At 50.0% G+C, this 27879-nt stretch overlaps 1 long non-coding RNA gene across 1 annotated transcript; it reads left to right on the forward strand.

The window, feature by feature from the left end:
• Window positions 1-4728: 4728 nt before the first annotated feature.
• On the forward strand, window positions 4729-27879 carry LOC119963682. The gene is made up of 3 exons (XR_005460125.1): window positions 4729-4811; window positions 16009-16053; window positions 27796-27879. It is a non-coding gene; the product is annotated as an uncharacterized LOC119963682 (long non-coding RNA).

Here is a 27879-nt window from a genome sequence, read left to right on the forward strand (position 1 = left end):
CACCACCACATTTTCTTTTATGCCTGTCCTTCCTAAATACTGAGAACCCTGGGACATTCAGTTCCCATCCCTGTTCACCCTGCAGCCATGTCTCCGTATCCCAATTATATCATACCCATTAATATCTATCTGCACGCTTAGTTCATCCACTTTACTGCAAATGCTCCGTGCATTAATGCACACAGCCTTTAAGTTTGTCTTTTTCACATTGTTTGTCTTGCTCCCAATATTTTTCTTTTTTGCCCTGTTTGAATTTTACCCTTGGTTTCTCCCCCTATCACTTTTCTTATTCCCTTTCTACCTTTTATTTTGTCCTTGATCCCTCTTTCCCTGACTCCTTGCATTGGTTCCCACCCCCCTGGCACATTAGTTTAAACCCTCCCCAACAGCGCTCGCAAACACCCCCCCCCTATGACATTGGTTCCAGTCCTGCCCAGGTGCAGACAGTCCGATTTGTAATGGTCCCACCTCTCCCAGAACCAGTTCCAATGTCCCAAAAATCTGAATCCCTCTCTCTTGCATCATCTCTCAAGCCACGCATTTGTCCTGTCTACCCTGTCATCCTAATCTGACTAGCTCGTGGCACTGGTAGCAATGCCGAGATTACTATCTTTGAAGTCCTACTTTTTAGTTTAGCTCCTAACTCTCTAAATTTAGCATGTAGGACCTCATCCTGTATTTTACCAATACCGTTGGTGCCTCTGTGCACCACGACAGCTGGCCATTCACCCTCCCCCTTTAGAATATCCTGCAGCCACCCTGAGACATCCAGGCCCCTTGCACCCGGGAGGCAACATACCTTCCTAGAGTCTTGTTTGCGTCCGCAGAAACGGCTATCTCCTCCACTTACAATCGAATCCCCTCTCACTCTTTTTCCTGCCCTGCTGCACAGCAGAGCCAGCCACAGTGCCATGAACCTGGCTATTGCAGACTTCCCCTGGTGAGCCATCTCTCCCAACAGCATCTAAAACAGTATATCTGTTTTTATGGAATTATAGAATTTACAGTGCTGAAGGAGGCCATTCGGCCCATCGAGTCTGCATCATCTTATAGAAAGAGCACTTTTTTTGAAAACTCACCATTATCCTTAGAATTCCCCCTATACCAAAAAGGGTCGAGAAAATTGGTGAACAGGGATTCTCACTCCCTGACTCCGATGCAGGCTTCAGTGGGTGCTATTTAGGTCAAACTATATTTTCAAGTTATCCCCCAGTATAACCCATACCTTCACTGAAGATTTTATCTACTTACCACTTAGTAGCATCGATGTCCTGGGTCCTGCATTGCTGAGTAAGTAAAGTAGACTTTAGGAATAACCACTATTTCAGGTTAAATTAAGTTATTTTATTATTATATTTTTTCTTTTAAAAGCTGCAAACACTTTCTTTACAGAAAGGTAAAAAGATCTTGCTTCTGGATCCTGCTGGTTGGTTGTAGGGACCTTCAGGCCCACCTTGACAATCAATCTTCTTTAAAGTCTGGTCTTCTTTAGATGTATTCGCTGGTTAGCTCTGTTGCTGTGTCTTGTCAATCCCATGTACTGAGCTATAAGAGCTGGCTCTGCTAGCTATCTCTCAGCTGACTCTGACTCCTGTATAAATTCTAGTTTTCCTTAGATGTATAGCTATTTAAGCTCGGCTGCTTGTCTCATTTTTCCCATGACCGAGCTGTCTAAGCTGAATATGCTTCTCTCCTCTCTCCTCTCTCTGAGTTCTCCGAGTTCTGATCTGCTCCTGCTTCTGCTCCCTGGGTTTATATTCTCTTTCTAACAGTTATTCAGTTTTTATGACCTTATTGTAAATTAACTTATTTCACTTTGATTTTAAAAAGTATCTTTGATGTAAACATTCTAATACAACTAAGTATTAATTTTGGGCATGGCCTCACCTCTCAGATCTGATTACATTGTCCTTTGTGATGTTCAAAGTTCCTTTGTGATATTCAAAATTCTTTGGTTTCAATAGTTGTTACTTTTAATTCCTGTCATTTCAATAGTTTAATTTTCGAATTGTCCCCAGCTCATAACTTTGCCTTTGATTTTGACTTTAAATTATGTTTCTCGTAGACAGGTTGTCTCCAATTTTCTTTAATTTACTTGTCGTTAGGCGTCCTGTGGAGATACAAGCCTGGGGGTCCTGGTAACGGCGCCGTGGCCGTTCCCTCCTACGAGGTATACCACGAGTCCGGTGGTGGCGGCTACCCTCAAGATTTGGGGGCAGTGGAGGCGACATAGGGGAGAAGTGGGGGGCTCGATGGAGGCTCCGTTAAGGGGGAACCATAGGTTCGTCCCGGGGAACATTGATGGGGGATTTCAGGGTTGGCACAGAGCGGGCATCAGACAGCTGAGGGACCTGTTTATTGATGGGAGGTTTGCGAGCCTGGGGGAGTTGGAGGAGAAATTTGGGCTCCCCCGGGGAACATGTTCAGGTATCTGCAGGTAAAGGCATTTGCTAGGCGGCAGGTGGAGGGATTCCCTTCGCTTCCCGCGAGGGGGGTGAGCGACAGGGTGCTTTCGGGGGTCTGGGTCGGAGAGGGGAAGATATCTGATATCTACAAGGTTATGCAGGAGGCGGAGGAGGCGTCAGTAGAGGAGCTGAAAACGAAGTGGGAGGGGGAACTGGGGGAACAGATCGAAGACGGGACATGGGCTGATGCCCTGGAGAGGGTTAATTCTTCCTCCTCGTGTGCGCGGCTTAGCCTCATCCAATTCAAGGTGCTGCACCGGGCCCACATGACTGGGACGAGGATGAGTAGGTTCTTTGGGGGTGTGGACAGGTGTGTCAGGTGCTCGGGGAGTCCAGCGAACCATGCCCATATGTTCTGGGCATGCCCGGCACTGGAGGAGTTCTGGAAGGGGGTGGCGAGGACGGTGTCGAGGGTGGTGGGATCCAGGGTCAAGCCAGGATGGGGACTCACGATTTTTGGAGTTGGGGTGGAGCCGGGAGTGCAGGAGGCGAAAGAGGCCGGTGTGCTGGCCTTTGCGTCCCTAGTAGCCCGGCGAAGGATCTTGCTACAATGGAAGGATGCGAGGCCCCCAAGCGTGGAGACCTGGATCAATGACATGGCGGGTTTCATTAAGCTAGAGAAGGTCAAATTCGCCCTGAGAGGGTCGGTACAAGGGTTCTTTAGGCGGTGGCAGCCTTTTCTCGACTTTCTGGCTCAACGATAGGGTACGGGGACAGTAGCAGCAGCAACCCGGGGAGGGAGGAAAAGGGGGGGGGGCCGACAATGACTATGTTTGTTTATCTAATTTTAATATTTTTTAAGTTCTTTTGTTGTTCATTAGGGTTGGGAGGGTGGGGGGATGTGATACATGCGCCGATACGGTCTGGGGGTGTCACAGTTATTATGGGATATTTTGTTGCATTTCATTGTTTGTCGTTATGTTTTATATTTTCTGTAAAAAATTCCAATAAAAATTATATTTAAAAAAAAATTTTACTTGTCGTTAGTAGAATTTCACACTTAGAATTGACACCAAATTCAACTGAACCTAATCCTTTCCTTTTCCAGATGCTTCCTAACATAGTTACTTTCAATGAAGGTGTGAACCATTGTTTTTAGCTTAATACAAGAATCCTGTGTGTTTGCTAAGCCTGCTTGAGAGAAAGAATCTGCATTTTATAATCCTGTCCTTTGCAGCTGCTATTAACCTTTTGTGGGATCTTTCTCTGTATCCTCTCATGTTTCTCTCAGACCAGATATTGCAGCACCCTACTTAAGCCCACGCCTCCATCCTATCCCCGTAACCCAGTAACTTCACCTGCCCTCTTTTGACACTAAGGGCAATTTAGCATGGCCAATCCACCCAACCTGCACATCGTTGGGGCTATGGGAGGAAACCGGAGCATCCGGAGGAAACCCACGCACACACAAGGAGAACTAGGGACATGACCGCAGAGGACCCCTGCACTGCCTTCCTACTTTTTCTCTGCCTGTTAGTCATCCATTTCCTATCTCCCACAGTGCTCTTTATCTGTGGTGTGACCAACTCGCTAAACGTGCTATCCTCGACTCCCTCAGCATCGTGGATGCTCCAAAGTGAGTCCACATGGCAGCTCCTGAGCCGTCAAGCGGTCTAACAGGAGCTGCAGCTGGACACACTTCTTGCACGTGACGGAGCCTGGGTCAGTGGAGTTGTCTCTGAACTACCACATCGCAAAAGAGGATCATTACAGGGTCTGGGATCTCCTGTCATGTCTTAACCCGGAGGTTAGCGTATACAACTACAATGTCCCCCAAAAAAAAGATAAATGCAAAGAAAAGAAAAACTACTTACCAGTTACCATTACTGACCAGATAGATTCTGCCCCAGTCACTTCTCCCCTTTGGAGACTCAGCTGCCTGTTTGTCCGCCTCCCAGTTCACATAACTGCCAGTGTACACCCAACCCCAAGAAGCACTATCACTCAGGCAAAGCAGCAATCACACTGCAGACCCATTGCCAAGTCAGGGTAGTGAGTAACTTTGGGTGGCCCTCTCGATGGTGGGCTTCCCAAATATTTGCTGACCTTGTCTTTGCAGATAGCAGCGCCCGAGCGGGTTTGCAAGGACAGTCTGAAGTTCATCGTCCTTTTTTTTGTTTATTTCTTTGTATCAGTGAGAATTTGTGGTCGTACGATTGCCTGAAATTCGCAGAAACTCTGGTTGTGACAGGCATGTGGACAGCAGGTAAATTCTTCATGCAGCCTGGTTTGATATTCTCAAAATGTTTTCCATTGATTTTCCAGGAGGACTGTTTGGAACTCGTATTGTTTTTAAAGGCAGTCTGTTACCCAGCCACAGAACAGCAGTGCCTGGATCATTACAAGGTACAAATTCTCCTATCCAACTGCCTTTTTCTTTTGCTGATGGTGAATTTCTCCTTTGCTTTGCATCGTGTTGGTTCTCAGCACCTCATAAATCAGCAACAAGTGAAGCTGCAGACAGGCAGGTTGTCTCATTCCTTCATTCTGTGAAGAATCAAGGGCAAAGTCTGTAGACAAGGGCAGCAGATATCTGGGAACCCACCACCTGGAGGTTCCCCTCCAAGTCACTCACTATCCTGACTTGGAAATATATCCCCGTTCCTTCACTGTTGCCAGGGCAACATCCTGGAACTCCGTCTCTAACAGCACAGTGGGTGTACCTACAACTCAACGACTGCAGCGGTTCAAGAAGGCGGCTACCACCACCTTCTGAAGGGCAACTAGGGCTGGGCAATAAATGCTGATCTACCCAGCGACACCCACATCCCGTAAATTTCAAAAATATATATTTCCCTTGAAATGAGAGCTTTGTTCAGCCTTTCAGAGAGCAATTAAGACTCAACCATATATCCAGAATCATGTGTAGACCAGATCAGGTAATACTGCAGAATTCCTTCCCGAAAGCAGACTAGTGAATTAGATGGGTTTTTACAACAATTAAAGAGCAAAGAACATAGAATAGTACAGCACAGGAACAGGCCCTTCGGCCCTCCAAGCCTGTGCCGATCTTGGTGCCCTAATCAAAAAAACACCTTCTGCCCTGACTCAGTCCCTGTCCCTCTATTTCCTCCCTATTCATGGACCCATCCTGATGCCTCTTCAATGTGGCTAATGTGCTGCTTCCACCACATCCTCTGGCAGCGCGTTCCAGGCACCCACCACTCAAACTCCTTACTAAGTCTGCATAAAGTACATCCACCGCGCTTCCCTCATCAATTCTCTTTGTCACCTCTTCAAAAATCTCAATCAAGCTGGTGAGACATAACCTTCCCCGTACAAAACCATGCTGCCTGTCACTAACTAGTCCATTTTCCTCCAAATGTCCATGTATCCTGTTCCTCAGAATGTTTTCCAAAATCTTCCAAAAGGGCAGCACAGTAGCACAAGTGGATATCACTGTGGCTTCACAGGGCCAGGGTCCCAGGTTCGATTCCCCGCTGGATCACTGTCTGTGTGGAGTCTGCATAAAAACATGGGCAGCACAGTAGCACAAGTGGATATCACTGTGGCTTCACAGCGCCAGGATCCCAGGTTCGATTCCCCGCTGGATCACTGTCTGTGTGGAGTCTGCATAAAAACATGGGCAGCACGGTAGCACAAGTGGATATCACTGTGGCTTCACAGCGCCAGGATCCCAGGTTCGATTCCCCGCTGGGTCACTCTGTACGGAGCCTGCGTAAAAACATGGGCAGCACGGTAGCACAGGTGGATATCACTGTGGCTTCACAGGGCCAGGGTCCCAGGTTCGATTCCACGCTGGGTCACTGTCTGTGTGGAGTCTGCATAAAAACATGGGCAGCACGGTAGCACAAGTGGATATCACTGTGGCTTCACAGCGCCAGGATCCCAGGTTCGATTCCCCGCTGGGTCACTCTGTATGGAGCCTGCGTAAAAACATGGGCAGCACGGTAGCACAGGTGGATATCACTGTGGCTTCACAGGGCCAGGGTCCCAGGTTTGATTCCCCGCTGGGTCACTCTGTATGGAGCCTGCGTAAAAACATGGGCAGCACGGTAGCACAGGTGGATATCACTGTGGCTTCACAGGGCCAGGGTCCCAGGTTTGATTCCCCGCTGGGTCACTCTGTATGGAGCCTGCGTAAAAACATGGGCAGCACGGTAGCACAGGTGGATATCACTGTGGCTTCACAGGGCCAGGGTCCCAGGTTCGATTCCACGCTGGGTCACTGTCTGGTCTCCATTTTCTCATCAAGACATCACTTTTACGTTAATAACACTCTGGTATACACTCAGTGTATGCTTTCTGATACACCCGTTTTATTTGTACATCTTTCTGTTGTAACTCCGCCAATTTTCCTGAGCTAAAAATATCCGCCTCATCCTCCACCTGTTTTTCTTTTCCAACCATCTGATCAAAAATTGTTTCTGATACTTGAGCTTCAACTTTATCTTCATTCTTTGATTTCTCCTCTTGTCTTAACCTGTGACTTTGTAACCTTGTTACTACACAATCCGGAAAAATCCCAGGATATTTGTCCTTCAATCTGATTTTCCACTGGCTTATCAACCACAGTAGGCATCACTCCCACCTGTGATCCAGCTATATCATTCCCCAAGATAAACTGTGTTCCTGCACAAGATAGTTTCTCTATTACTCATACTATCACTTCACCACTCTTCACTGGACTTTCCAATCTTACCTTATCTAATGGAACACTACTCCTCTCACCCTGAATTCCACATATTACCAACTTTTCTGGCAACATTCTTACCAAACTACATAACTCCTCATCTCTTACCATTAAAGATTGACTAGCTCCCTTATCTCTTTAAATTGTGACTTCTTTACCTGCTCCTCCTGATACACATGAGTAAACTTTACCCTACACAAGTAAATTCTTTAAAGACATCTGGCATTTTCTTATCAATCCCTTTTGATCAAGCTGTACAATCTTTTGCACCTCCTTCGCTTCCCTTGGGCTTTCCTTTACCACTTTAACAAACCCCACAGTCTTATCCTGTTTTACCACATCAGCCTTCCCAGTGCTTTTCTTCAACCCCCAACACTGTGACTTTACATGGCCTAGTTTATTACAGTGAAAACATTTGAAACTTTTCATTTCTTTTCCACCCTCCTGGATTTCTTTTTTAATCTGAGGTACACTCTCCTTATTATCTCCCATCAGATCACCTTTACCTCTACCACTTGAGTATTTCTCATGTCCCCAGTTTCTATCCCTCACAGACTGAAACTGATGTTGGAAACCAAGCTTTGATTTATAAACTAATTCATAATCATTTCTGCTGCTAATCTCGCAGTTATAACTCTCTGCTCTTCCACATGAGTTCTCACTACATCACAAATTGAATTTTTAAACTCCCCCAAAAGTCTGAGAGCTTCATACGTTAGGTCTATTTTCAAAGCCCTTATCCACCTTTCAAAATTACTCTGTTTTATACTTTCAAACTCCATGTATGTTTGACCAGGTTCTTTCCTTAAATTTCTAAACCTTTGTCCGGAGGCTTCAGGCACTAGTTCATATGCACTTAAGATGGATTTTTTCACCTCCTCATACGTCCAAGATACCTCCTCCGGTAGTGATGCAAACACTTCACTCGCCCTACCTACCAGCTTTGTTTGAATTAGTAACACCCACATGTCTCTGTGGCCATTTCATTTCATCAAACCTTGGCAACGCTTGGACATATTTAAATAGATCCCCACCAATCCTTCGACTATAACGCTCTTTCTCACTATCCTCATCACTACTAATGGCAGCACGGTAGCATTGTGGATAGCACAATTGTTTCACAGCTCCAGGGTCCCAGGTTCGATTCCCGGCTTGGGTCTGTTGCACGTTTTACTATGGGCGTAAAACGCGTTTATTGGAGTGTATTAACACGCCTCCGAGTTCGACGTGTGCTTAACACTGCTAGGCTCTGTTCTATGTAATTATTTAGCTCTGGAGTCGCCAGTTGCCGTATAGGCAACGTCACAAGTATTCCAAGGTCAAATTCAAAGTAATAAAGACGATACACCGATTAGTCAAGTTCAAACGATCAATATTTATTATACAGTTAATAATAAATGCTCATGCACACACTAAGAGACTAAGCTATAACTAAACTTAAGCAAACAGAATACTTATCTAACAGGAACAGGCAAGGTCAGAGAACGAGGCCTTCGTCCTGGTTTTGTCTGCAGCCTTCAGCAAGCGTTCTGGTACTTGGGAGTCTAGTGGGCTTGGATCGCGTAGCGAGCGTTGAACTTACGGTTTCGGCGGCTGGTGCTCAACGGCTGGAGTCAGGATGCCAGGTGTCAGTCAGAGCCGGAGCACGGGTTTAACAGACCGGACAACACGAGGTCCCTATCTTTTATAGGGGTTCCGTTGTCCTTCCCTCTTCTCGGGCGGGCTCTACCTATTGGATCAATTTCTTATCGATACTGGATTAATTCCCCAATGCGAGGGGGTCTCCGTGATGGAGGGGGCGTTTCTTATGTCCTTTTGTTCGGAGGTTTCTGGTGCCTCGATGTCTGGGTCTTGATTGGAATGTGTCCATTCAGAACCAAATGTATCTATTGTGTGGGTGTTCAAGTCTGATGGCCTCATTAGCATGCAAAGCGTTTTGCCATTTGCGCATAGCTAAAGTCTTTTCACCTGAGCCCAAACTGGTTTCTGCTGCTGCAGAATGCAAACTGCTCTTTGCAGACTGCTGTTCTGGCTGAACTGTCTGTTTCCCAGCAGCCTTCCATTTTAGTTTGGCTCAGTGTCCATTTTGTGTGGCCAGCATGGCTACAGGTCACTGTCTGTGTGGAGTCTGCACATCCTCCCCGTGTGTGCGTGGGTTTCCTCCGGGTGCTCCGGTTTCCTCCCACAGTCCAAAGATGTGCAGGTTAGGTGGATTGGCCATGGTAAATTGTCCTTAGTGTACAAAATTGCCCTTAGTGTACAAAATTGCCCTTAGTGTTGGGTGGGGTTACTGGGTTATGGGGATAAGATAGAGGTGTTGACCTTGGGTCGGGTGCTCTTTCCAGGAGCCGGTGCAGACTCGATGGGCTGAATGGCCTCCTTCTGCACTGTAAATTTGCCCGGCGCCAACTAGCACATGCACAGTGGCCTTCTTCCCCCCACAGGCCCTGACGCCAAGTGGCGCAGGGCTACAGGAGCTGGCGTGGAGGAAAGGAGACACCCCCGATAGACAGGCCAGCCGCCGATCGGTGGGCCCCGATCGCCGGCCAGGCCACTATGGAGGACCCCCTCAGGGTCGGACCCCCCCTCCCCTCCCACAGGCCGCCCCCGGCCCCTTCAAGGCCGAGGTTCCGCTGACTCAGAGGATGTTAGAACGGCGCCAGGTAGGACTCGGCTTTTTGTCCACGGCCGCTGGGCCGATCAGGGCCCAAGAATCGGCGCGCTGGCCCGGGCTGGAGCTGAATCGGAGGTCCCTATCTGCTTCAAGAAGACGACCATCATCCCTGTACCAAAAAGCCAAGCAGCTGCCTTAATGCCTATCGTCCACCAGCTCTGACATCCATCATCATGAAGTGCTTAGAAAGGTTACTCATGGCACGAATCAACTCCAGCCTCCCGGATTGCCTCGATCCACTACAGTTTGCCTACCGCTGCAACAGGTCCACAGCAGACACCATCTCCATGGCCCTGCACTCAACCCTGTAAAACCTAGATAACAAAGACACCTATGTCAGACTCCTATTTATTGACTACAGCTCAGCCTTCAACACCATTATTCCTACAACACTTATCTCCAAACTCTGTGGCCTGGGCCTCGGCTCCTCGCTCTGTGACTGGATCCAGAATGTCCTAACCCACAGACCACAATCAGTAAGGATAGGCAACAATACCTCCTCCATGATTATCCTCAACACCGGTGCCCCACAAGGTGTGTCCTCAGCCCCCTACTATACTCCTTATACACCTATGACTGTGACCAAGGGCAGCACGGTGGCACAGTGGTTAGCACTGCTGCCTGACAGCGCCGACGTCCCAGGTTCGATCCTGGCTCTGGTGGGTCACTGTCAGTCTGGAGTTTGCACATTCTCCCCGTGTTTGCGTGGGTTTCGCCCCCACAACCCAAAGATGTGCAGGCGATGTGAATGTGAAGACACACTAAATTGCCCCTTAATTGGAAAAACGAATTGGGTACTCTAAATTTGTTTTTTGAAAAAATGACTGTGTTGCCAAATTCCCCTCCAACTCGATTTTCAAATTTGCTGATGACACCACCTGAGTAGGCCGGATCTCGAACAATGATGAGACAGAGTATAGGAATGAGATAGAGAATCTGGTGAACTAGTGCAACGACAATAATTTCATAGAATTTGCAGTGCAGAAGGAGGCCATTCGGCCCATCGAGTCTGCACCGGCTCTTGGAAAGAGCACCCTACCCAAGCCAAGACCCCCACCCTATCCCCATAGCCCAGTACCAACCCAACACTAAGGGAAATTTTGGACACTAAGGGCAATTTAGCATGGCCAATCCACCTAACCTGTACATCTTTGGACTGTGGGAGGAAACCGGAGCACCCGGAGGAAACTCACGCACACACGGGGAGAATGTGCAGACTCCGCACAGACTGTGACCCAAGCCGGGAATCGAACCTGGGACCCTGGAGCTGTGAAGCAATTGTGCTAACCATAATGCTACCGTGCTGCCCTCTCTCTGCCATAATCTCTCCCTCAATGTCAACAAAATGAAGTAGATTGTCATTGAGTTCATGAAGCGTAGTGGAGAACATGCCCCTGTCTACATCAATGGGAACGAAGTAGAAAGGGTGGAGAGCTTCAGGTTTTTAGGTGTCCAGATCGCCAACAATCTGTCCTGGTCCCCCCGTACCGACACTATAGTTAAGAAAGCCCACCAACTACTCTACTTTCTCAGAATACTAAGGAAATTTGGCATGTCTGCTACGACTCTCACCAACTTTTACAGCTGCACCATAGAAAGCATTCTTTCTGGTTGTATCACAGCTGGAATGGAGCCTGCTCTGCCCAAGACCGCAGGAAACTACAAAAGGTCGTGAATGTAGCCCAGTCCATCACGCAAACCAGCCTCCCATCCATTGACTCTGTCTACAATTCCCGCTGTCTCGGAAAGGCAGCCAGCATCATTAAGGACCCCACATATTCTCTTCCACCTTGTTCTGTCAGGAAAAAGATACCAATGTTTGAGGTCACGTACCAACCGATTCAAGAACAGCTTCTTCCCTACTGCCATCAGACTTTTGAATGGACCTGCCTCGTATTAAGTTGATCTTTTCTCTGCACCTTGCTATAACTGTAACATTATATTCCGTAGCCTCTCCTCCCTTCCCTTTGTATGTGTTATGGGAACGGCGTTTTCAGAACCCCAAAGTGTATCAAGGAGTTCAACCAACCTCTCCCTTTAATGGATTGTTGGCTTTTGATGCACACGGCTTGGTCTCCAGGTGTAGTATTACAATTATGGACACGTGGGATTTTAAACACAAAACAGTGTTTATTCCATGAATTCAACTTAACGTTTTTAAATAAACATTGGATCCCTTAACACCCCTTACTTCAAAGATAACCCCGAAAATAATACAACACTAAATAATCCCTCAAAATGTTCCTTCAAACCTCCAAAAGACTTAACACCTTTAAACAGAAACACATCCGTTTAAAGACATTACTGTTATGAGTTTAAATCACCCAAATGATTCAGAGACAGTCTTTCCTGGCAGAGATCACAGCAGATCCAGCTCACTGCAAACACAGACACACCCAAGCTCTTTTTCTCAAAACTGGCTTTCTCCTCTCAAACAGCTCACAGCAAACCAGCCAGGCACTTTTCAGCTGCTCTCTCTCAAACTGAAACTAAAAAAACTCCCAAAAAGCAGAAGTGAGCTCAGCTCCCCCACCCACCCCCCACCCTCTGACATCACTTCAGTAATATGAGCTGCCTCATTTCTTAAAGGTACATTGCTTAAACATCCTTTTCTTAAAGGTACTCTCACATGACATATGGTACGCATTGTTTGTACAGCATGCAAGAAACACTACTTTTCACTGTATACTAATACATGTGACAATAATAAATCAAATTAAATCAAAATCAAATTCAGACGCAAGAATTCGGAGTAAGAGTAACTCCTTCCGCCCCGCCATCCGACATCAACATTTGATATAATTGTGGCCTCAACACCAACCTGTCTTCCTTCCATAACCCTTGAAATCAAAAATCTATTCAACTCTGTCTTCAATATATTTAATGACCCATTCTCCACTAAGGGGCTGGTTCAGCACACTGGGCTAAATCGCTGGCTTTGAAAGCAGACCAAGGCAGGCCAGCAGCGCGGGTTCAATTCCCGGAGAGGGTGGATGACAGACCCTGCTGGGACACTGACTGGGGGGAGGGGGGGTGACAGACCCTGCTGGGACTGACTGGGAGGGGGGGGGGGGTGACAGCTCCTGCTGGGACACTGACTGGGGGGGGGGGGTCAGACCCTGCTGGGACACTGACTGGGAGGAGGGGGGGTGACAGACCCTGCTGGGACTGACTGGGAGGGGGGGGGGTGACAGCTCCTGCTGGGACACTGACTGGGGGGGCGGGGGTCAGACCCTGCTGGACACTGACTGGGGGGGGGGGGTCAGACCCTGCTGGGACACTGACTGGGGGGGGGGGGTGTCAGACCCTGCTGGGACACTGACTGGGAGGAGGGGGGGGTGTGACAGACCCTGCTGGGACTGACTGGGGGGAGGGGGGGTGACAGACCCTGCTGGGACTGACTGGGGGGGGGGGGGGGTGACAGCTCCTGCTGGGACACTGACTGGGGGGGGGGGGTCAGACCCTGCTGGGACACTGACTGGGAGGAGGGGGGGTGACAGACCCTGCTGGGACTGACTGGGGGGGTGGGGTGGGGAGGGTGTGACAGACCCTGCTGGGACTGACTGGGAGGGGGGGGGTGACAGCTCCTGCTGGGACACTGACTGGGGGGGGGGGGGGGTGACAGCTCCTGCTGGGACACTGACTGGGGGGAGGGGGGGTGACATCTCCTGCTGGGACACTGACTGGGGGGGGGGGGGGGGGGTCAGATCCTTCTGGAACGCTGAACAAAGAAAAAAGGAAAGTACAGCACAGGAACAGACCCTTCGGCCCTCCAAGCCTGTGCCGACCATGCTGCCTGTCTAAATCTTCGACACTTTCAGGGTCCGTATCCCTCTATTCCCATCCTATTCATGTATTTGTCAAGATGCCCCTTAAACGTCACTATCGTCCCTGCTTCCACCACCTCCTCCGGCAGCGAGTTCCAGGCACCCACTACCCTCTGTGTAAAGAAACTTGCCTCGTACATCTCCTCTAAACCTTGCCCCTCGCACCTTAAACCTATGCTCCCTAGTAATTGACCCCTCTACCCTGGGGAAAAGCCTCTGACTATCCACTCTGTCTATGCCCCTCATAGTTTTGTAGACCTCTATCATGTCACCCCTCAACCTCCGTCGTTCCAGTGAGAACAAACCGAGTTTATTCAACCTCTCCTCGTAGCTAACGCCCTCCATACCAGGCAACATCCTGGTAAATCTCTTCTGTACCCTCTCTAAAGCCTCCACATCCTTCTGGTAGTGTGGCGACCAGAATTGAACACTATACTCCAAGTGTGGCCTAACTAAGGTTCTATACAGCTGCAACATGACTTGCCAATTTTCATACTCAATGCCCCGGCCAATGAAGGCAAGCATGCCGTATGCCTTCTTGACTACCTTCTCCACCTGTGTTGCCCCTTTCAGTGACCAGTGGGCCTGTGCACCTAGATCTCTCTGACTGTCAATACTCTTGAGGGTTCTACCATTCACTGTATATTCCCTACCTGCATTAGACCTTCCAAAATGCATTACCTCACATTTGTCCGGATTAAACTCCATCTGCCATCTCTCTGCCCAGGTCTACAAACGACCCAAATCCTGCTGTATCCTCTGACAGTCCTCATCGCTATCCGCAATTCCACCAACCTTTGTGTCATCCGCAAACTTACTAATCAGACCAGTTACATTTTCCTCCAAATCATTTATATATACTCTGAACAGCAAAGGTCCCAGCACTGATCCCTGCGGAACACCGCTTAGTCACAGCCCTCCAATCAGAAAAACACCCTTCTATTGCCAGCATTTATTGCCCATCCCTAATTGCTCTTGAGAAGGTGGTGGAGAGCACCCTTCTTGAACTGTTATAGGTCATGTTGTGTAGGTACACCCACAGTGCAGTTAGGGAGAAAGTTTCAGGATTTAACCCAATAACAGTGATGGGAGGAACAATGTTATAGTTCCAAGTTCAGACCTTGTTTGGTTTGCGGGATTCCCATGCACCTATTGCTTTTGGTCTTCCAGTGGTAAATGACTATTCAGTCATAGAATAATATCTAATGTTCGACTTTATATTCTGAGTTTGACAAGCACAGGCTGGTTGAGTATGGTTAGTGCTCTAGGATCTGCCATTGGGACAGACACACAGTCATGAGGGTGTCAAGAAGTGAACCAAAGGGGGCAGCAGTGGGTTAGCACTGTTGCCTCATGGCACCGAGGTCCCAGGTTCGGTCCCGGCTCTGGGTTACTGTCCGTGTGGAGTTTGTACATTCTCCCCGTGTTTGTGTGAGTTTGACCCCCACAACCCAAAGATGTGCAGGGTGGATTGGTCACACTAAATTGCCCCGTAATTGGAAAAAATGAATTAGGTATTCTAAATTTTAAAAAATGAAAAAAGAAGAATTGGACTAACAACAAGCCAATTTTTTATCAGTCAGGCTCGCAATGTGGCTTACTTACCGTTTCTTGAAGCTACATAATTTCATAGTTCTGGGACGGGACCCTGCAATCCCCCTGCACCTGTTTGCTGGAGCAGCACACACACGCTGGTAGAGGGATTCTCCGTCCCAGCAGCCAGCCACCGGGGTTTCCCATTGTGGGCACCCCAACGCCATCAGGAAATCTGCAATAGTTCCCTGCTGCAACATTTTAATTAATCAGAGACAATTAAATTAGGGCAGCACGGTAGCATTGTGGATAGCACAAACGCTTCACAGCTCCAGGGTCCCAGGTTCGATTCCCCGCTGGGTCACTGTCTGTGTGGAGTCTGCACGTCCTCCCCCTGTGTGCGTGGGTTTCCTCCGGGTGCTCCGGTTTCCTCCCACAGTCCAAAGATGTGCAGGTTAGGTGGATTGGCCGTGCTAAATTGCCCTTAGATGTCCAAAATTGCCCTTAATGTTGGGTGGGGTTACTGGGTTATGGGGATAGGGTGGAGGTGTTAACCTTGGGTAGGGTGCTCTTTCCAAGAGCCGGTGCAGACTCGATGGGCCGAATGGCCTCCTTCTGCACTGTAAATTCTATGAACTGGCCAACCAGTCAGAACCCCTTTCTCCCTGCAATATAAATTGGTCTTCACTTGAAATTTGGGATTCTCTCATCTGCCCTGATGAGTTCAACATGAAAAGTTTCAGTAGCATATGTCTTTTTTCAGTAACTCTCAAGTTCTGTACGACATTGAGTTTATATTTTCATGCAATGTAACATATTGGTTCTGCTATTCAATTCTTTTACTTTTCCCTGCAGTGAAATTTGGAAACGACAGCACTTTTGGCTCCATCATTAAATTAGGTAAGATTTAGATAAATGTACTAAGTCAGAAATTGAACTGTGTGCTGGTGCTCCGGCCAATCAGCATGCCAGCACATTCCAGTCTCAGCAAAAACAAGACAAGCAGCAAGTCCTCATGGTGAGCAGGAGGCAAAATACAGCTCAAACTGATGATATTCAATGGCAGAAAAGGTTTGATGGGCTCTGTATCTTATTCCTCAATCCCCTGAGAGACCAAAATATGTCCATTTTGGGAATGTATCTAACCATGGAGCAGCCACAATTCTCTGGGCCAGAGAATTCCAAAGATTGATAACTGAGTGAAGTCATTTCTCCTGAACTCTGTTCGGATTGAGTGGTCCCTTATCCAGAGACTGTACCCCAACCAACGGAAGCAATCTCTCAGTGTCGACTCTCTCAATATTATAGACACGGTTACAGAAACCTTGGCTTCAGCAGCCTATTGCAAGCACTGTGAGGGTCTGAATAATATATCAATTCTCAAGTGGCAAGACCAAAGTGAACGAGAGTATAACAATATGCAGAGCCGCATAAATTAAGCATTTTCATGTTTTTTACATTTCTTTGTGAGCCAGAGGAAGTAGCAGCTGTTTGTGCTGCTGCCTTCCTCACCAGTTACACAATCAGGCCTGAATTCAATTCCACCATTAGCATCAGAAGCATCACCTTTGGAAACTGCACTGTTTTATTCATTCCTGGCACGCCTCTCTGACTGATTGTTAAGTGTTAATTGTATAAATTAAGGTTGTCTTTTTTACAGCATGTGGACTTCACTGGCTCGGCCAGCATTTATTGCCCATCCAGTGTGTGCAGGAGGGCTTTCTGACACAGTATGTAGACAGGCCAACAAGGGGCGAGGCCACATTGGATTTGGTACTGGGTAATGAACCCGGCCAGGTGTTAGATTTAGATGTAGGTGAGCACTTCGGTGATAGTGATCACAATTCGGTTATGTTTACTTTAGCAATGGGCAGGGATAGGTATATACCGCAAGGCAAGAATTATAGCTGGGGGAAAGGCAATTATGATGCTATTCGGCAAGATTTAGGATGTATAGGATGGGGAAGGAAACTGCAGGGGATGGGTACAATCGAAATGTGGAGCTTTTTCAAGGAACAGCTACTGCGTGTCCTTGATAAGTATGCACCTGTCAGGCAGGGAGGAAGTTGTCGAGCAAGAGAACCGTGGTTTACTAAGGAAGTTGAAGCACTTGTCAAGAGGAAGAAGAAGGCTTATGTTAGGATGAGACATGAAGGCTCAGTTAGGGCACTTGAGAGTTACAAGTTAGCCAGGAAGGACCTAAAGGGAGAGTTAAGAAGAGCGAGGAGAGGACACGAAAAGTCGTTGGCGGATAGGATCAAGGAAAACCCTAAGGCTTTCTATAGGTATATCAGAAACAAAAGAATGACTAGAGTAAGATTAGGGCCAATCAAGGATAGTAGTGGAAAGTTGTGTGTGGAATCAGAGGAGATAGGGGAAGCATTAAATGGATATTTTTCATCAGTGTTTACACTGGAGAAAGACAATGTTGTCGAGGAGAATACTCAGGTTCAGTCGAGCAGGCTAGATGGGATTGAGGTTCACAAGGAGGAGGTGTTAGCAATTTTGGAAAGTGTAAAAATAGATAAGTCCCCTGGGCCAGATGGGATTTATCCTAGGATTCTCTGGGAAGCCAGGGAGGAGATTGCAGAGCCTTTGTCCTTGATCTTTATGTCGTCTTTGTTGACAGGAATAGTGCCGGAAGACTGGAGGATAGCAAATGTTGTCCCCTTGTTCCAGAAGGGGAGTAGAGACAACCCTGGTAATTATAGACCTGTGAGCCTTACTTCGGTTGTGGGTAAAATGTTGGAAATGGTTATAAGAGATAGGGTTTATAATCATCTTGAAAAGAACAAGTTGATTAGCAATAGTCAACACGGTTTTGTGAAGGGTAGGTCATGCCTCACAAACCTTATTGAGTTTTTTGAGAAGGTGACCAAACAGGTGGATGAGGGTAAAGCGGTTGATGTGGTGTATATGGATTTCAGTAAGGCGTTTGATAAGGTTCCACACGGTAGGCTATTGCAGAAAATAAGGAAGTATGGGATTGAAGGTGATTTAGCGGTTTGGATCAGTAATTGGCTAGCTGAAAGAAGACAGAGGGTGGTGGTTGATGGCAAATGTTCATCCTGGAGTTCAGTTACTAGTGGTGTACCGCAAGGATCTGTTTTGGGGCCACTGCTGTTTGTCATTTTTATAAATGACCTGGAAGAGGGTGTAGAAGGATGGGTTATTAAATTTGCAGTTGACACAAAGGTCGGTGGAGTTGTGGATAGTGCTGAAGGATGTTATAGGATACAAAGGGACATAGATAAGCTGCAGAGCTGGGCTGAGAGGTGGCAGATGGAGTTTAATGCGGAAAAGTGTGAGGTGGTTCACTTTGGAAGGAGTAACAGGAATGCAGAGTACTGGGCTAATGGCAAGATTCTTGGTAGTGTAGATGAACAGAGTGATCTCGGCATCCAGGTACATAAATCCCTGAAAGTTGCCACCCAGGTTAATAGGGCTGTTAAGAAGGCATATGGTGTGCTAGCCTTTATCAGTAGGGGGATTGAGTTTCGGAGCCACAAGGTCATGCTGCAGCTGTACATAACTCTGGTGCGGCCGCACCTGGAGTACTGCGTGCAGTTCTGGTCACCACATTATAGGAAGGATGTGGAAGCTTTGGAAAGGGTTCAGAGGAGATTTACTAGGATGTTGCCTGGTATGGAGGGAAGGTCTTATGAGGAAAGGCTCAGGGACTTGAGGTTGTTTTCGTTAGAGAGGAGAAGGCTGAGAGGTGACTTAATAGAGACATATAAGATAGTCAGAGGGTTAGATAGGGTGGACAGTGAGAGTCTTTTTCCTCAGATGGTGATGGCCAACACGAGGGGACATAGCTTTAAATTGAGAGGTGATAGATATAGGACAGATGTCAGAGGCAGTTTCTTTACTCAGAGAGTAGTAGGGGTGTGGAACGCCCTGCCTGCAACAGTAGTAGACTCGCCAAATTTAAGGGCATTTAAGTGGTCACTGGATAGACATATGGATGAAAATGGAATAGTGTAGGTCAGATAGGCTTCAGATGGTTTCACAGGTCGGCGCAACATCGAGGGCCGAAGGGCCCGTACTGCGCTGTAGTGTTCTATGTTCTATCCCTAGTTGCCCTTCAGAAGGAGAGGTGTGAGTTGCCTTCTTGAACCGATGCAGTTCCTGAGGTGTAGGTACACCTACTGTGCTGCTAGGGAGGGTGTTCCAGGATGTTGCCCCAGCGACAGTGAAGGAACGGCCGATATATTCCCAGTCAGGGTGGGGAGTGACTTGGACGGGAACCTCCAGTCGGTGGGGTTCCCAGGTATCTGCTGCTCTTGTCCTTCTAGATGGTAGTGGTCATGGGTTTGGAAGGTGCTGTCTAAGGAGCCTTGGTGAGTTGAGTAGATGGTACACATGGTTCCCATTGGTGAGTTGAGTAGATGGTACACATGGTTCCCATTGGTGAGTTGAGTAGATGGTACACATGGTTCCCATTGGTGAGTTGAGTAGATGGTACACATGGTTCCCATTGGTGAGTTGAGTAGACGGTACACATGGTTCCCATTGGTGAGTTTAGTAGACGGTACACATGGTTCCCATTGGTGAGTTGAGTAGACGGTACACATGGTTCCCATTGGTGAGTTGAGTAGACGGTACACATGGTTCCCATTGGTGAGTTTAGTAGACGGTACACATGGTTCCCATTGGTGAGTTGAGTAGACGGTACACATGGTTCCCATTGGTGAGTTGAGTAGATGGTACACATGGTTCCCATTGGTGAGTTGAGTAGACGGTACACATGGTTCCCATTGGTGAGTTTAGTAGACGGTACACATGGTTCCCATTGGTGAGTTTAGTAGATGGTACACATGGTTCCCATTGGTGAGTTTAGTAGACGGTACACATGGTTCCCATTGGTGAGTTGAGTAGACGGTACACATGGTTCCCATTGGTGAGTTGAGTAGATGGTACACATGGTTCCCATTGGTGAGTTGAGTAGACGGTACACATGGTTCCCATTGGTGAGTTGAGTAGATGGTACACATGGTTCCCATTGGTGAGTTGAGTAGATGGTACACATGGTTCCCATTGGTGAGTTTAGTAGACGGTACACATGGTTCCCATTGGTGAGTTTAGTAGACGGTACACATGGTTCCCATTGGTGAGTTGAGTAGACGGTACACATGGTTCCCACTGTTTGGTGGTGGGAGGAGTCAATATTTGTGGAAGGTGTGACAAAGATGGTGCCGAACATCTTGAGTGTTGTTGGAGCTGCTCTCATCCAGGCAAGTGGACAGTTTTCCGTTACCCTCCTGACTTGTCCCGTGTAGATGGTGGACAGGATTTGGGGGAGTTCAGGAGGTGGGTTACTCGCCGCAGGATTGCTGGCCTTTGACCTGCCCTGGTAGCCACAGTATTAATGTGGCTAGCCCAGTTCAGTTTGTGGCCAATGGGTGAATTAGCATGTTGATCGGGGGAATCAGTGATGGCAATGCCATGGTTAGATTCTCTCTTGTTGGAGATAATCATTGCCTGGCCATTGTGTGGTAAAAGGGTGAAGGCCATTCATTAGATAAATGCTTGGACGTATAAAGAGACACAAATTCTACTTCTGAGCCTGGCCAAACTCATCATCAACAGGTCCAGGCAGTGGGCAGTCGAACGGATCATCTGACCAGTCTGCCTGCCCAATTAGCACAGCCATGTTCGTGGCCAGCTGTCCTTTCGATAGAGCAGGCCATGTCCACGGGCACAGTCGACGTATTTCACAACCAATGGGTAATGGTTTGATTTTGTAAGAATCCTTCAATGCTGTGAAACCCTATTGTTGAGGTGTCCCAGCAGGAGCTGTCTGCACCCCCCCCCCTCTTCCCCCCCCCCCCCCCAGTCTCTCCCAGCAGGAGCTGTCTGCCCCCCAGTCTGTCCCAGCAGGAGCTGTCTGCCCCCCAGTCTGTCCCAGCAGGAGCTGTCTGCCCCCTCCCTCCCAACCCCCAGTCTCTCCCAGCAGGAGCTGTCTGCACCCCCTCCCCCTCTCCCCCCCCCCCCCAGTCTCTCCCAGCAGGAGCTGTCTGCCCCCCAGTCTGTCCCAGCAGGAGCTGTCTGCCCCCTCCCTCCCAACCCCCAGTCTCTCCCAGCAGGAGCTGTCTGCCCCCCATCTGTCCCAGCAGGGGCTGGCTGCCCCCCCCCTCCCAACCCCCAGTCTGTCCCAGCAGGAGCTGTCTGCCCCCCCCCTCCCAACCCCCAGTCTGTCCCAGCAGGAGCTGTCTGCCCCCTGCCTCCCAACCCCCAGTCAGTGTCCCAGCAGGAGCTGTCTGCCCCCTCCCTCCCAACCCCCAGTCTGTCCCAGCAGGAGCTGTCTGCCCCCCTCTCCCCCCAAGTATGTCCCAACAGGAGCTGTCTGCCCCCCCTCCCCCCCAGTCAGTGTCCCAGCAGGAGCTGTCTGCCCCCCCCCCCCCCCCAGTATGTCCCAGCAGGAGCTGTCTGCCCCCCCTCCCCCCCAGTCAGTGTCCCAGCAGGAGCTGTCTGCCCGCCCTCTCCCCCCCCCAGTCTGTCCCAGCAGGAGCTGTCTGCCCCCACTCTCCCCCACAGTCTGTCCCAGCAGGAGCTGTCTGCCCCCCCCCTCTCCCCCCCCAGTCGGTCCCAGCAGGAGCTGTCTGCCCCCCTCCCACCCCCCCAGTCAGTGTCCCAGCAGGAGCTGTCTGCCCCCCCTCTCCTCCCCAGTCTGTCCCAGCAGGAGCTATCTGCCCCCCCTCACCCCCCCAGTCTGTCCCAGCAGGAGCTGTCTGCCCCCCCCCCCTTCTCACCCCAGTCTGTCCCAGCAGGAGCTGTCTGCCCCCCCCTCTCCACCCCAGTCTGTCCCAGCAGGAGCTGTCTGCCCCCCCTCCCCCCCCCCAGTCTGTCCCAGCAGGAGCTGTCTGCCCCCCTCACCCCCCCCCCCAGTCTGTCCCAGCAGGAGCTGTCTGCCCCCCCCTCTCCCACCCAGTCTGTCCCAGCAGGGGCTGTCTGCCCCCCCCCTCGCTCCCCCCCCCCACCCGCCCAGTCAGTGTCCCAGCAGGAGCTGTCACCACCCTCTCCCCCCCCCCCCAGTAAGTCCCAGCAGGGGCTGTCTGCCCCCCCCCCTCCCCCAGTCAGTGTCCCAGCAGGAGCTGCCTGCCCCCCCCCCACCCTCTCCACCCCCAGTCTGTCTCAGCAGGAGCTGTCTGCCCCCCCCCCCCCCCCCCCCCCAGTCTGTCCCAGCAGGAGATGTCTGCCCCCCTCTCTCCCCCCCCCCCCCAGTCTGTCCCAGCAGGAGCTGTCTGCCCCCCCTCTCCCCCCCAGTCTGTCCCAGCAGGAGCTGTCTGCCCCCTCGCCCCCCAGTCTGTCCCAGCAGGAGCTGTCTGCCCCCTCTCACCCCCAGTCTGTCCCAGCAGGAGCTGTCTGCCCCCCTCTCCCCCCCAGTCTGTCCCAGCAGGAGCTGTCTGCCCCCCCTCACGCCCCCAGACTGTCCCAGCAGGAGCTGTCTGCCCCCCTCTCCCCCCCAGTCTGTCCCAACAGGAGCTGTCTGCCCCCCTCTCCCCCCCAGTCTGTCCCAGCAGGAGCTGTCTGCCCCCCCCTCTCCCCCCCATCTGTCTCAGTAGGAGCTGTCTGCTCCCCCTCCCCTCCCCCCCCCCCCCCCCCACAGTCTGTCCCAGCAGGAGCTGTCACCCCTCTCTCCCCCCCAGTCTGTCCCAGCAGGAGCTGTCTGCCCCCCCTCTCCCCCCAGGCTGTCCCAGCAGGAGCTGTCACCCCTCTCTCCCCCCCAGTCTGTCCCAGCAGGAGCTGTCACCCCTCTCTCCCCCCCCAGTCTGTCCCAGCAGGGGCTGTCTGCCCCCCCCTCCCCCAGTCAGTGTCCCAGCAGGAGCTGTCTGACCCCCTCTCCCCCCCAGTCTGTCCCAGCAGGAGCTGTCTGCCCCCCTCCCCCCCCCCCAGTTTGTCCCAGCAGGAGCTGTAACCCCCCCTCTCGCCCCGCCCCCGCCCCCACCCGCCCAGAGTGTCCCAGCAGGATCTGTTACCCTCCTCTCCCCCCCCAGTCAGTCCCAGCAGGGGCTGTCTGCCCCCCCCCCCTCTAACCCCCCAGTCAGTGCCCCAGCAGGGTCTGTCACCTCCCCCCCCCCCCCCCAGTCTGTGTCCCAGCAGGGTCTGACCACCCCCCCCCCCCAGGCAGTGCCCCAGCAGGATCTGTCACCACCCCCCCCCCCTCCCCCCCAGTCAGTGTCCCAGCAGGGTCTGTCACCCCCCCCCCCCCCAGTCAGTGTCACAGCTGGGTCTGTCACACCTCCCCCCCCCCCCAGTCAGTGTCCCAGCTGGGTCTGTCACACCTCCCCCCCCCAGTCAGTGTCCCAGCACGGTCTGTCACACCCCCCCCCCCCCCAATCAGTGTCCCAGCAGGGCCTGTCACCCCCCCCCCAGTCAGTGTCAGCAGGGTCTGCCCCCCCCCCAGTCAGTGTCCCAGCAGGGTCTGCCCCCCCCCAGTCAGTGTCCCAGCAGGGTCTGTCACCCCCCCCCCCCCCCCCGTCAGTGTCCCAGCAGGGTCTGTCACCCCCCCCCAGTCTGTGTCCCAGCAGGGTCTGTCACCCCCCCCTCCCCCCCCCCCCCCCCCAGTCAGTGTCCCAGCAGGGTCTGCCCCCCCCAGTCAGTGTCCCAGCAGGGTCTGCCCCCCCCAGTCAGTGTCCCAGCAGGGTCTGCCCCCCCCAGTCAGTGTCCCAGCAGGGTCTGCCCCCCCCAGTCTGTGTCCCAGCAGGGTCTGTCACCCCCCCAGTCAGTGTCCCAGCAGGGTCTGTCACCCCCCCCCCCCCCAGTCAGTGTCACAGCAGGGTCTGTCACCCCCCCAGTCAGTGTCCCAGCAGGGTCTGTCACCCCCCCCCCCCCCAGTCAGTGTCACAGCAGGGTCTGTCACCCCCCCCCCAGTGAGTGTCCCAGCAGGGTCTGTCACCCCCCCCCCCCCAGTCAGTGTCCCAGCAGGGTCTGTCACCCCCCCCCCCAGTCAGTGTCCCAGCAGGGTCTGTCACCCCCCCCCCCCCCCCACCCAGTCAGTGTCCCAGCAGGGCCTGTGACCACCCCCCCCAGTCAGTGTCCCAGCCGGGTCTGTCACCCTCTCTCCCTCCCTGGAGGGGTCTCAGTCGAGTTTAGGATTATGAATGAAGCAGATGGTTTTGAGTTTGCAGTCTGTCTGGGACTAATGTGCCGGAGTAAAGGATGTTCTTTGCAGTTTTTCATCATCTTCAAATTTAATAAACAAGTTTATTGTTGTTTAATGAAAGAGAGGTTTGAGTATTTACTGTTTCCACAGAATGATCTGTTGAGCTGACGTCGGTACACGTGACAATAAACAAATCCAATCCAATGTTTCTCAGTAATATCCAAACAAAGATACATCAGATAAAGCAGTGTTTCAGGTTGGAACATTTTCACACATAACCTCCTAATATACAGACAGAACCACACACTCACATACAGACACACTCACATACAGACACACTCACATACAGACACACTCACATACAGACACACTCACATACAGACACACTCACATACAGACACACTCACAGACACACTCACATACAGACACACTCACATACAGACACACTCACATACAGACACACTCACATACAGACACACTCACAGACACACTCACATACAGACACACTCACATACAGACACACTCACAAACAGACACACTCACATACAGACACACTCACATACAGACACACTCACATACAGACACACTCACATACAGACACACTCACATACAGACACACTCACGGACACACTCACATACAGACACACTCACATACAACACACTCACATACAGACCCACTCACATACAGACACTCACATACAGACACACTCACATACAGACACACTCACAGACACACTCACATACAGACACACTCACAGACACACTCACATACAGACACACTCACAGACACACTCACATACACACTCACATACAGACACACTCACAGACACACTCACATACAGACACACTCACATACACACACTCACAGACACACTCACATACAGACACACTCACATACAGACACACTCACATACAGACACACTCACAGACACACTCACATACAGACACACTCACAAACAGACACACTCACATACAGACACACTCACAGACACACTCACAAACACACTCACAGACAGACACACTCACTGACACACTCACAGACACACTCACAGACACACTCACATACACACTCACATACAGACACACTCACATACAGACACACTCACTGACACACTCACAGACACGCTCACAGACACACTCACATACAGACACACTCACATACAGACACACTCACAGACACACTCACATACAGACACACTCACATACAGAACACTCACATACAACACACTCACAACACGACCACTCACATACAGACACACTCACATACAGAACACCTCACATACAGACACACTCAGATACAGACACACTCACAGACACACTCACAAACACACTCACAAACAGACACACTCACATACAGACACACCCACATACAGACACACTCACATACAGACACACTCACAGACACACTCACATACAGACACACCCACATACAGACACACTCACATACAGACACACTCACAGACACACTCACAGACACACTCACAAACAGACACACTCACACACAGACACACTCACAGACACACTCACACACACACTCACATACAGACACACTCACATACAGACACACTCACAGACACACTCACAGACACACTCACAAACAGACACACTCACATACAGACACACTCACATACAGACACACTCACATACAGACACACTCACATACAGACACACTCACAGACACACTCACATACAGACACACTCACATACAGACACACTCACATACAGACACACTCACAAACAGACACACTCACATACAGACACACCCACATACAGACACACCCACATACAGACACACTCACAGACACACTCACATACAGACACACTCACATACAGACACACTCACATACAGACACACTCACAGACACACTCACAAACAGACACACTCACAAACAGACACACTCACATACAGACACACTCACATACAGACACACTCACATACAGACACACTCACAGACACACTCACATACAGACACACTCACATACAGACACACTCACATACAGACACACTCACAGACAGACACACTCGCATACAGACACACTCACAAACAGACGCACTCACATACAGACACACTCACATACAGACACACTCACATACAGACGCACTCACATACAGACACACTCACATACAGACACACTCACATACATACACACTCACAGACACACTCACATACAGACACACTCACATACAGACACACTCACAGACACACTCACATACAGACACACTCACATACATACACACTCACAAACAGACACACTCACATACAGACACACTCACATACAGACACACTCACATACAGACACACTCACAGACAGACACACTCACATACAGACACACTCACATACAGACACACTCACATACAGACACACTCACATACAGACACACTGACATACAGACACACTCACATCCAGACACACTCACATACAGACACACTCACATACAGACACATTCACATACAGACACACTCACAGACACACTCACATACAGACACACTCACATACAGACACACTCACATACAGACACACTCACAAACAGACACACTCACATACAGACACACTCACATACAGACACACTCACATACAGACACACTCACAGACACACTCACATACAGACACACTCACATACATACACACTCACATACAGACACACTCACATACAGACACACTCACAGACACACTCACATACAGACACACTCACATACAGACACACTCACATACATACACACTCACATACAGACACACTCACATACAGACACACTCACATACAGACACACTCACATACAGACACACTCACAGACACACTCACATACAGACACACTCACAGACACACTCACATACATACACACTCACATACAGACACACTCACATACAGACACACTCACAAACATGAAGATACAAGCAAATTACTACGGATGCCGGAACCGGAAACAAAACCAGAAAACACTGGACAATCTCAGCAGTAGTGACAGAATGTGTGGAGAGAGAAGGGAGCTCGCTGTTCCAGTCTGGATGACTCTGTCAAAGCTGTCAGACCTGCTGAGATTGTCCAGTATTTTCTGTTTTCAATCACAATCATATTCACTGACTCTCATACACAACCAGGGGTAAATTGACCCCTGTGTTGACACTTCTCCAAACTCTATAGACCCAGCTGTATTTATCCTCTCATAGGATCTGAGCATCTTTGGCAATGACTCTAATTGCTCTGAAATGGAGTGGCTTGTTTGGTCATTTCAAAGGGTAGTTCAGAGTCACCCACATTTCTGTGGATCTGGAGTCACATGTAGGCCTGACCAGGTAAGGACAGCAGATTTCCTTCCCTAAAGGACATGAACTAGTTGGGTTTTTACAATAATTGCTAATTGTTATGGTAACTATCCCTGAAAATAGTTCTGAATTCCAGAATTATGATTCCAGTTAAATTCCACAAGCTGCATAGTGGGATTTGAACCCGAAACATAGGCGAGGCCTTTGGGATACTATTTGTGAGACCTGAATAACTGGCACTGAATCATCGATAAACTGTATCTTTTCAGCTCCTACTACCCCACAGGTCAAAGATGCGAGGAATGCATCAAAGCTGCCACCTCAGAAGTAATGATCTCATGTGCACACACAGG

The sequence above is a fragment of the Scyliorhinus canicula genome, chromosome 3 (assembly GCF_902713615.1).
Source record: "Scyliorhinus canicula chromosome 3, sScyCan1.1, whole genome shotgun sequence".
NCBI classification, from domain to species: Eukaryota; Metazoa; Chordata; class Chondrichthyes; order Carcharhiniformes; family Scyliorhinidae; genus Scyliorhinus; species Scyliorhinus canicula.